An 8,315-nucleotide genomic window follows, 5' to 3' on the forward strand; every position below is an offset into this window, starting at 1 on the left:
GAGCATGCAGTAGCATTACTGTGACTATTCTGATATCAACTAGTTTATACTAGTTTATACAGAAGCTCAACTACTTTTGTGAGTAAAATATGACAAAAAAAAGAGACTCCAAACTCACTCATGCATCAGTGACCGCACCACTGTGTTTCCGTGAACGTGAGACTCGAAGAACAAGGTGTATAAGTATGGCAGCAGTGAGTATCTGATCTGAAGCGTAGCGCGAGATATCTTGGCAAACTCTTCTCCAAACACCGCTGGGTCTTGTTCCTGTTAAGAAAGAGCTTTGATTTGTACTGAGCATTATAACTAGGGACTGCAAATTCAACAGAGGACCTGTGTGCAACTTAAGGAGAGCTGTGACTGACATAACGCTACAAAAATGAATGCTTGAATAAGCACTGATTTGCAAACTGGAAGATGTATTAAGAACAACATCCATTATCACTATACTAATATTTGTATAAAATTTTTCAATTTGAAAAATTCCAGTGAGTTCAGAGAGTTTATGCCCCACTGCGGTGTATGTGAGCCATCTGCAACCACCCCTAACCTCATGATGGTAGGGGAGCTGGGGTTTCATGTCTGTGCTTGGGAACAGACACTGTTTCTAGAAATTAATTTATCCTGGAGATGCAAACCTCTGGGACAGAAAAGGTGAAACACTGGAAAAAGGGAAGACTGATAATCTGCAAAACAAAGGCAAAAGCATAAATATGTTGGCTAAGAACATAAAGGCAAATCTATTTAAAGGAACAGTAAATTCATGGCCCTGCTGAAGCCGGCAGGAGTGACCGAAGTCACTGGATGCAGTGGGGAAAATATTTTATCTATATAAAGAAACTTGATTTCTCCTCCTGTGCCCACCATTTTAGGATGCCCTGGCTGAGGGGACACCCACTCATCAGCAGTGCCCCTCGCCTCCTTGCTGCCAAGGATACTCTTCTGGGAGAGAGGGCACTCATACTGGGTCCCACCATCAAGAGGGCAGGTCTAAGCAATCTGTCTACATTCATTGGTTGCTTCTGATCTACTCCAAGGCAACCTTGACTCTCCCCTGTGATGAGGTGCGGAACATGCAGCCCCGGGCAATCCTGATATGGGAAAGAGTTATATCTCCTTTAATTCCTCCTGTCCGACCTCCTCCAGCACTAAACTGAGCCAGCTAACAACTCACATGACTCCGTTCCTCCTTCACCGAATTCTCCCATAATATTCAGTGTTCTCATTAAAGCTGAAGAATGTATGATGAATTCCAAGGATAATGAAACATAAAAGGTGCAGAAGTAACAAAGCTTTTTGTATTATCTAGTGCTTTTCAGACAAGAAAAGTATTAATTAAACCATTTGAAATCTCCAATGGATTAGGCAAAGTGGATATTTAAGATTTTATTTTAACACTAACTTAATATTAATTAAAATCAATATTTAAGTTAAATTTCTCCATTATTATGTTTATATCAGAATTAGTCACTGATAATATTCCCTGCTGGCTCTGAGCTCCAGACCATCCATCTATTATTTAAAAAATTGCACTATATTTTCACCAGTATTCTGACACTGTACAAACATTGCCTAAGTTCACAAAAAAACAGTCAGACTTCTTAGGTGACGCTGAGTCACCCAAAATGCCTTGTTCATTTCTTTCAGTGAACACAATGTTTTAAATGGATTCAAATAATCCAATAAAACCAAATGTATCTTCTGTTACTTCTGTCATTCACTCAACACTGAGTTGCAGCTCCTGTCACATAGACTCATTGCTCTTTTCCTGCTTATTAAATTGTGCATATGTGATTAATACCCACTCACCCAGGTCAGAAGTTGCTCAAAGGGCCAAGCAAACATATATAGATCAGGTACCTCTAATTTTAGTGGAGAGGTAAATAGAAAATATTTATCAACAGCAGCAGCTACCACCTCACAGACATTTGTTCTCCTAGAGAGAAATATCTCAGCATATCTCAGGGATCAACACAATAATTCTTGACCCTCTTAATGACAGCATTAGATACCTGCATTTGCCCAGCTGCTGAATGTCCGACATACTTTCATGCAGGGACAGGTCTTTCAGAGGGTTTAAATGTTGCAACATTTTGATGATGTAAATTCAAAGAAAACTGAAGGTTAGCTAATAACCTGAGCTTCAGCATTGCACGGATCAGTTTACAGAATTTAAAAAAAAAAAAAAAAGACATTTATGTAACTAGCAGAACCATTTCATCATGGCTGCAGATAAATGCAGCGTACTTACAAAGGCCACCAGACTTTCAAACTGTTCATAGTTAGAAACAACCTGATACTCTTTCTATCTGCAACAAGTCTTGAAAGGACTTTATGATAAGTCAAAGCCAGAGCATGGGTCCGGACTGAGACTGCACTTTTTCATCCTTCTCATGGGCTTATTGGCCTCTTTTAGTCTTTGCTGCTTCTTGGCTGATAATGCTATCCTTTTTGCTGGCTCTCCTTGGAGTTATCACATGTTTGTCTGGGGTCTCTAACAGTGGTATTTGTCTGAAACTTGCTTTTAAACAGCAAGGATGGTATATAATGACCTCTCTCCCTTTCCTGCAATACCTGTTATTGTTACAGAAGTACTACAACAAAAATTGAAGTAAACAAGGTAGTAGAAAGATGTGCTGACACTCACTGGCTCTTAAAACTGGGCTTCAGTAGGTAAAAGATGGAGGGGATGAATCTTACCAACAGCATGGGAAGACTATTTTCTGTTCATTCAAAGCACACAGTACACATTTCTGCATGGCTTTCAGATGATAGATACTACATATTTTTCAGCATTCTTATGTCACCTTTATGTTATGGATGGGAAAAATTGACACCTCACCATGTAATTCCTGCCTTCAGTTCAGCACTCCTTTTCACCTGCCGCTCCAGTTTACCTGAGATTGGCAGGTTAATTTCTGAGAAAGTAATACAAATCACTGTCATCGTTACTGTAATCATAGACTACAGCTTTGTGTAACTTCGTTTACTTACGCTGTTTCCCTCTGCATTGTGGTTTCTGGAAAATGGATAGAAAGAGCCAAGCTGCATCCAGCGCAAGCAGAGTTCGTAGGTAGTGTTATAGTTAAACCCACAGATATCAGCACCAATCTAAAGAAAAAATAAAATCATTGGATAAGTGTTTATGATTATGACTGAGGCCTAAAAATGAGAAACTACAGAAGGTTGTTAATAAAAATAATTTTCAGAAAGAGATACCGATTTCTGATGACTTTATAAAAATGCTCCATAATGATACAAATTTTTCTGGGATGGAGATTGTACTAGCTACTAGACCATTATTAACATCGCTGCGGAAGATCTGACAATATTTCAATAATTCTACAAATTCTTTACCCCAGCTTGCAAAACCAGAAATATATGGAGGGACCTCAATGATAGAATACTTAATATAAAGAGATCAGTTTTGGATGGCATGCAGTGATTTAATCTGTATCTAGCAGTGCTATTTTTGTTTCTCTTCAGCCAGCCAAGATTGATGACATTTAGCTTTTTTTAATCTGCAGTTCCTTATGCTGTGGAGGCCGTTACTGCTGGCTGTCTCAAGCAGCTTATTTCAGAAAATATTTGAGTTAATTTAAAGTGATATTGTGTATGAGCCAGCAACTGTCTGAAGGACACTGGACTTACATAGGGGATGCCAAAGAGGTTGAATTCTAGGATTCCAATGATTGAGTAGTGCATGTCCTTCCACTGAGAGAAGTTGTCACCCAGCCAGTGACCCCCATGCTTCCCACTGCCAACGAACGTAGACCGACTCAAGACAAATGCTCGCTTTCCAGTTGCCTGCTGGACAACACTGCGAAGAAATGCAACAAGATCATTAAAAATAAGAATGGTAACTGAAAGAGTCATATGATCTACCTGAGTTTTCAGGCACAGTTTTATCTGAAGGGGTGTTATTCAGGAAACAATTATGAAGGTCCCAAGTCACATGAAAATGTGACTGTAAAACTACAAATAATGGGCAGTTTTACTCAGTGGCCAAACTATAAAAACTAAAATCTATTTGATCCACAAAACAATTTGTTTCAGGTATTTTTAGTCTTCCTAAAAAATAATTTGTGTTTAATTTATTCTCAACAGTGTCTCGAACTGAAAAATTGAAACATTTTCTGTATTAGTACATTTAATTTAGTGTCCTACAGGTTCCTATAAAACAGTATAATATGTATTTTTTCCAATATAGGATTTATTTAGAGATTTGTATTGGCAAATAAATTCCAATATCCTGAAATTAAAAGTAAAACAAAAAACCAAAACATCAAAACAATATCTGAACATCTTAAAAAAAGAAATAATCAATATAGAAATCAAAAATGTAGACATTCAAAATGTCACCCCATTCTTATAGTATTTCCTCTGATTTCCTGTCACTGTTTGATAGATGAGGTTTCATTACAGAATTAGTGGTGTAATGAATTTTTCCTTGCCTTTTAAAAATAATTTTGCTGCATCACCAGAAAATCAAGGAAGTGCAATATGCCTTATTAACAAATCTGTTACGAAATTCCTCAACGTAGAGTAATCTCTGTAAGTAATTACATATTTCAAGAACTCTGCTTTAATACTATTAAGGCAACACAACTTAGATTCTCTGGGAAATCCTAGAGTGAAATATTAATCATGTTGTTCACCATTCACCTTCTTCTCCCTTTCTTTAATGAGATTTGATCAAGAGCTCTTTCATCCGTATTCATAATGGCCAATATTCGATATTGGTTCTGTAATGGCACAGAGCCTTTAAAATGCTTCAACCTTTGTTTCTGAAGCAAAACACCCAACAGCTTTCATGCAAGCCTAAACATATTAACTTTATAGGCCAAATGAAGCAAGAGGTGCAATTCTTGAACCACGGGGAACCTGCTGGTTCTGGGTTGTAGGTGCACTGATGGGCCCAATAACTGCACAAGACTCCATGTGCTTTGCATAAATGGCATTTTGGAGCCATTTCATGGATGTCCTGAGTATGAGTCCTCCCCCTCTGGCTGTACAGCACAAGTCTTTGGCTTCATTTGCAAATGCGGGCACAAATGAGAGCCACATTGGATCAACTCAGCTATGACCCAGAGCTGCATAAACAATGTGCAACATGTAATTTATTGAATAAATTTCAGTCTATTGTGAACCATTGCTGAACAGGTCCTAATGTTGTCAAATGTATTTGTTGATTGAAATTATTTACAGAATATCATGTGCAAATAACTCTTGGTGTTAAGCTATGCACAATCTGATTGCTGCTAGTTCATGTATCCAAATTCAAGCCATTTGACGTGGGTCAGATGACACTTTTCCTATTCTCTGGCTGGTTTTTTAAATTGTTTTTTATACGATTATGAACTTGTCATTTGTTTTCAGCCAATATCCTGCTAAATATTCCTGTCAGTAATTTAATTTAGTATATTATTTCTGAAGACCAAATGCAGAAAGGGTATACAACTAGCCTTGAAAACAAATGAGTTTGAGAAAACCAAATGAATATGTATGAAAAATTCTTCTCCAAAGTTTCCCAGCCTCTGCTTATGCTTTTGGTGGTGTTCTCCAGCCTTGAAGGACTCTCTACATTTGGCTGAATAAAATATGTGTTTCTTTTGAACGGAGCCCTGGAAGCCAGCGTTGCAGGAATGGGGAAGGTTCACAGCCTTGGGGGAGTCTGCAAGGAGCCATGCAGCAGTAACCATCCCAACAGTGTTGGTCTGGGTTAGTGCGGCCAGGACGGTGTGCATGCCGAAGGGGCTGGGGCATATATGCCAGCACACAGAGCTTTTCCTGCTAAATTCACAGGGTCTGTCTCAGGCAATTGGTTTTGCTGGCACAAAGCCTGAAAAAAACTGAAAAAAAACAGCTCAAGAAGATAGGCAAATCCAAAGTCTCTATTCGAATAGTGTTTAAAGGCAGTGCATGGTTATGTGGACCCCAGTGTGAAGAGGACAAATTCCCCTGGAGAGACCAGTGATGGGAGGATCTTTGCTGAAATTGGGGTATAGGGGCTCAAAACCCATGCTAAATCCCATAGCTGGGCTGGGTGGTCCAGGGTTTGATGGCTTTCTGCTCCTTCTCTCAAAAGCTGGACTACTCTTCAGCCAGGCCCATAAGAGCTGGCAAACTGCTTCTGGCTCGTTTAGCCATGTCCTCTGGATGATATCACAATACAACTGCTGAAAATGAGTGCTAAATACTGAAATAAGCCAGCACAAGGACCCCTGCTTTGGGACTTATACAGTGGTATTAAATTTATTCATGTTTAAACTCAATCTCTGCTGGAAAAGAAATGGTTTTCCCATTTGATTTAATCCAACAGTTAGCTTTCCACTGTCGCTCCAGCTACACAGCAACCATCCGCCTGCGTAAGCTAGTTTTGAGTGTTACCCAGCTGCAAAATGAATTTTGCAGTAGCCGGCAGCAACCGTGCTGCAATGCAGCTCTGCCCTCCTGGACTGACTGAGCCCCAAGCCAAAATGCGAAACACTGCCTGACAGGAACCAGAGGCAGCTCCAGAAGCAGCCTGGGGAGCTGCGCGGTTTGGATCCTTAACTGGCAGCAACAGAAACTCCTCTGCTTGGGCCATGGTAATGAAGGGATGGAAAAATTCCCCTGACACCACACAGGCTGCTTCTGCAGCAGCTGCACGTGAGCAGCCCTAACAGAGGATAGGAACATCGTGCTCTAGTTATACAAAAGCAGCAGCTGAAAAGTTATACCCTACAAGTAGATCCTGATTTTAGCTAAGAAAAGTAAAATTGGAAAATATTCTGTTTCTTCTTCCAAGATTCTCTTTTCTTGAAAATTCTTACTAAATGACAAGCAGTAAAATGAAGCATAGGGCTGTTTCTTATTAGATACTATTACAGATTTCCCAGGTAACATCAGCAGCTTTTAAAATGTATTTCAATCATCTGAAATCTGCTTAGAAATACTTAGAAAACTTACTGAAAAGTTGGCGCTGTCTGTGACCAGCCAAAGAGAGAGTGTGTGTTATAATGCTCTCCAAGGTAAGTCTTCGAGTCGGGACACAATGTCTTTTGTGCCAGGGAACGATCAGAAATGCCTGAGAATGATACAAAACACTATAAAATTATATATATCACCATTCAAATCTCTTCATATTTCTACTCATTTAGGGGTGAAAACACCAAAGCATTTGGGAAAAGGAAAAACTGAAGAAGTGCTGGACCTGCACTGATTAAAGGTTAGCATGTAGCCATGAATACCTGCTTGCAGACAGACACATGTGACCTCAGGAGGGTGAGAGGACTGAGTAAACACTGCTAATTAATTTCAAGTTTTATGTCCAATAATTCAAAACATCTGTATAGATATCATGTATTCAGTAATAAGCAGAAAGAAAATTTCTGCATTGTTGAATTAAGAATATACCTACATATTCTTTTACATAGTGACAAATTTTATTTAAGTGCTAAAATGTTGCAAGAAAAAAAAAACAAAACCAGAAATTCAGATGCCCAGGGAACTTGTATGGTTTTGTGAAATCACAGGACCTCGGTTTGTGTATCACTCAGCTGCAGATATAGGTAGGGAGCACAATTCTGCCCTGTCATAGCAAAATTCACACCTAAACTCAACTCTGGCCCCTCTCTTCCTCTGAGGCATCTATGACTAAAAGGCAGCAAGAGTAATGGCACGTCCCCAGGCAGCTTTGTGAGCAATGAGTTGGAGATTGCAGGGGAGGAAAAAGCATGAGGTGCAGCAGTTCACAGGGTGTCATCTGCTATGGCCCGATACACTGCACAGAAGAGAGCAAGGACAGATTATAATTCACAGGCAGATGGATTATCCAGTAACTCTTTCTATCAGCAGATCACAGGCAGTGGAGGCAGCGGTAGATTTTTGCTTTCAATAATAGTCAGGGGTAGCCCTGACACCTCTGGCACAGCACCGGTTTTGCTGAGCCAAGGGGAAGCAATATGAAGCACAAATTGGCTGCACAGATGCTGCCTGGTCTTTGATCCCATACTAACGAGATGCTGGCAAAGCCCATTTGGTGCAGAAAATGTGATTCTCATCCTCTGCAGGTAACCTCCATGGAAATGCCAGGTAAAGTTCAGCAGGAATGGGGCAGGTCAGAGGTTTGGTTTACACAAGATATTTATTTTTAGAGATCGAGTTGAGTATGTTGTAAATTCCTCTCAAAAAAAGAAAGAAGGTATCTTTTCAAATATTCTTCTTTCGCATGCTGAATTAGGTGCATGCACTATTGCAAATATTTCTCTGTGAGCAAGCAATTTCATTGCTTAATCGCGCTTCACTGTGTTTTGCAGTTCATTACTACCAAG

The sequence above is a fragment of the Strix aluco genome, chromosome 5 (genome assembly GCF_031877795.1).
Source record: "Strix aluco isolate bStrAlu1 chromosome 5, bStrAlu1.hap1, whole genome shotgun sequence".
Classification (NCBI taxonomy): domain Eukaryota; kingdom Metazoa; phylum Chordata; class Aves; order Strigiformes; family Strigidae; genus Strix; species Strix aluco.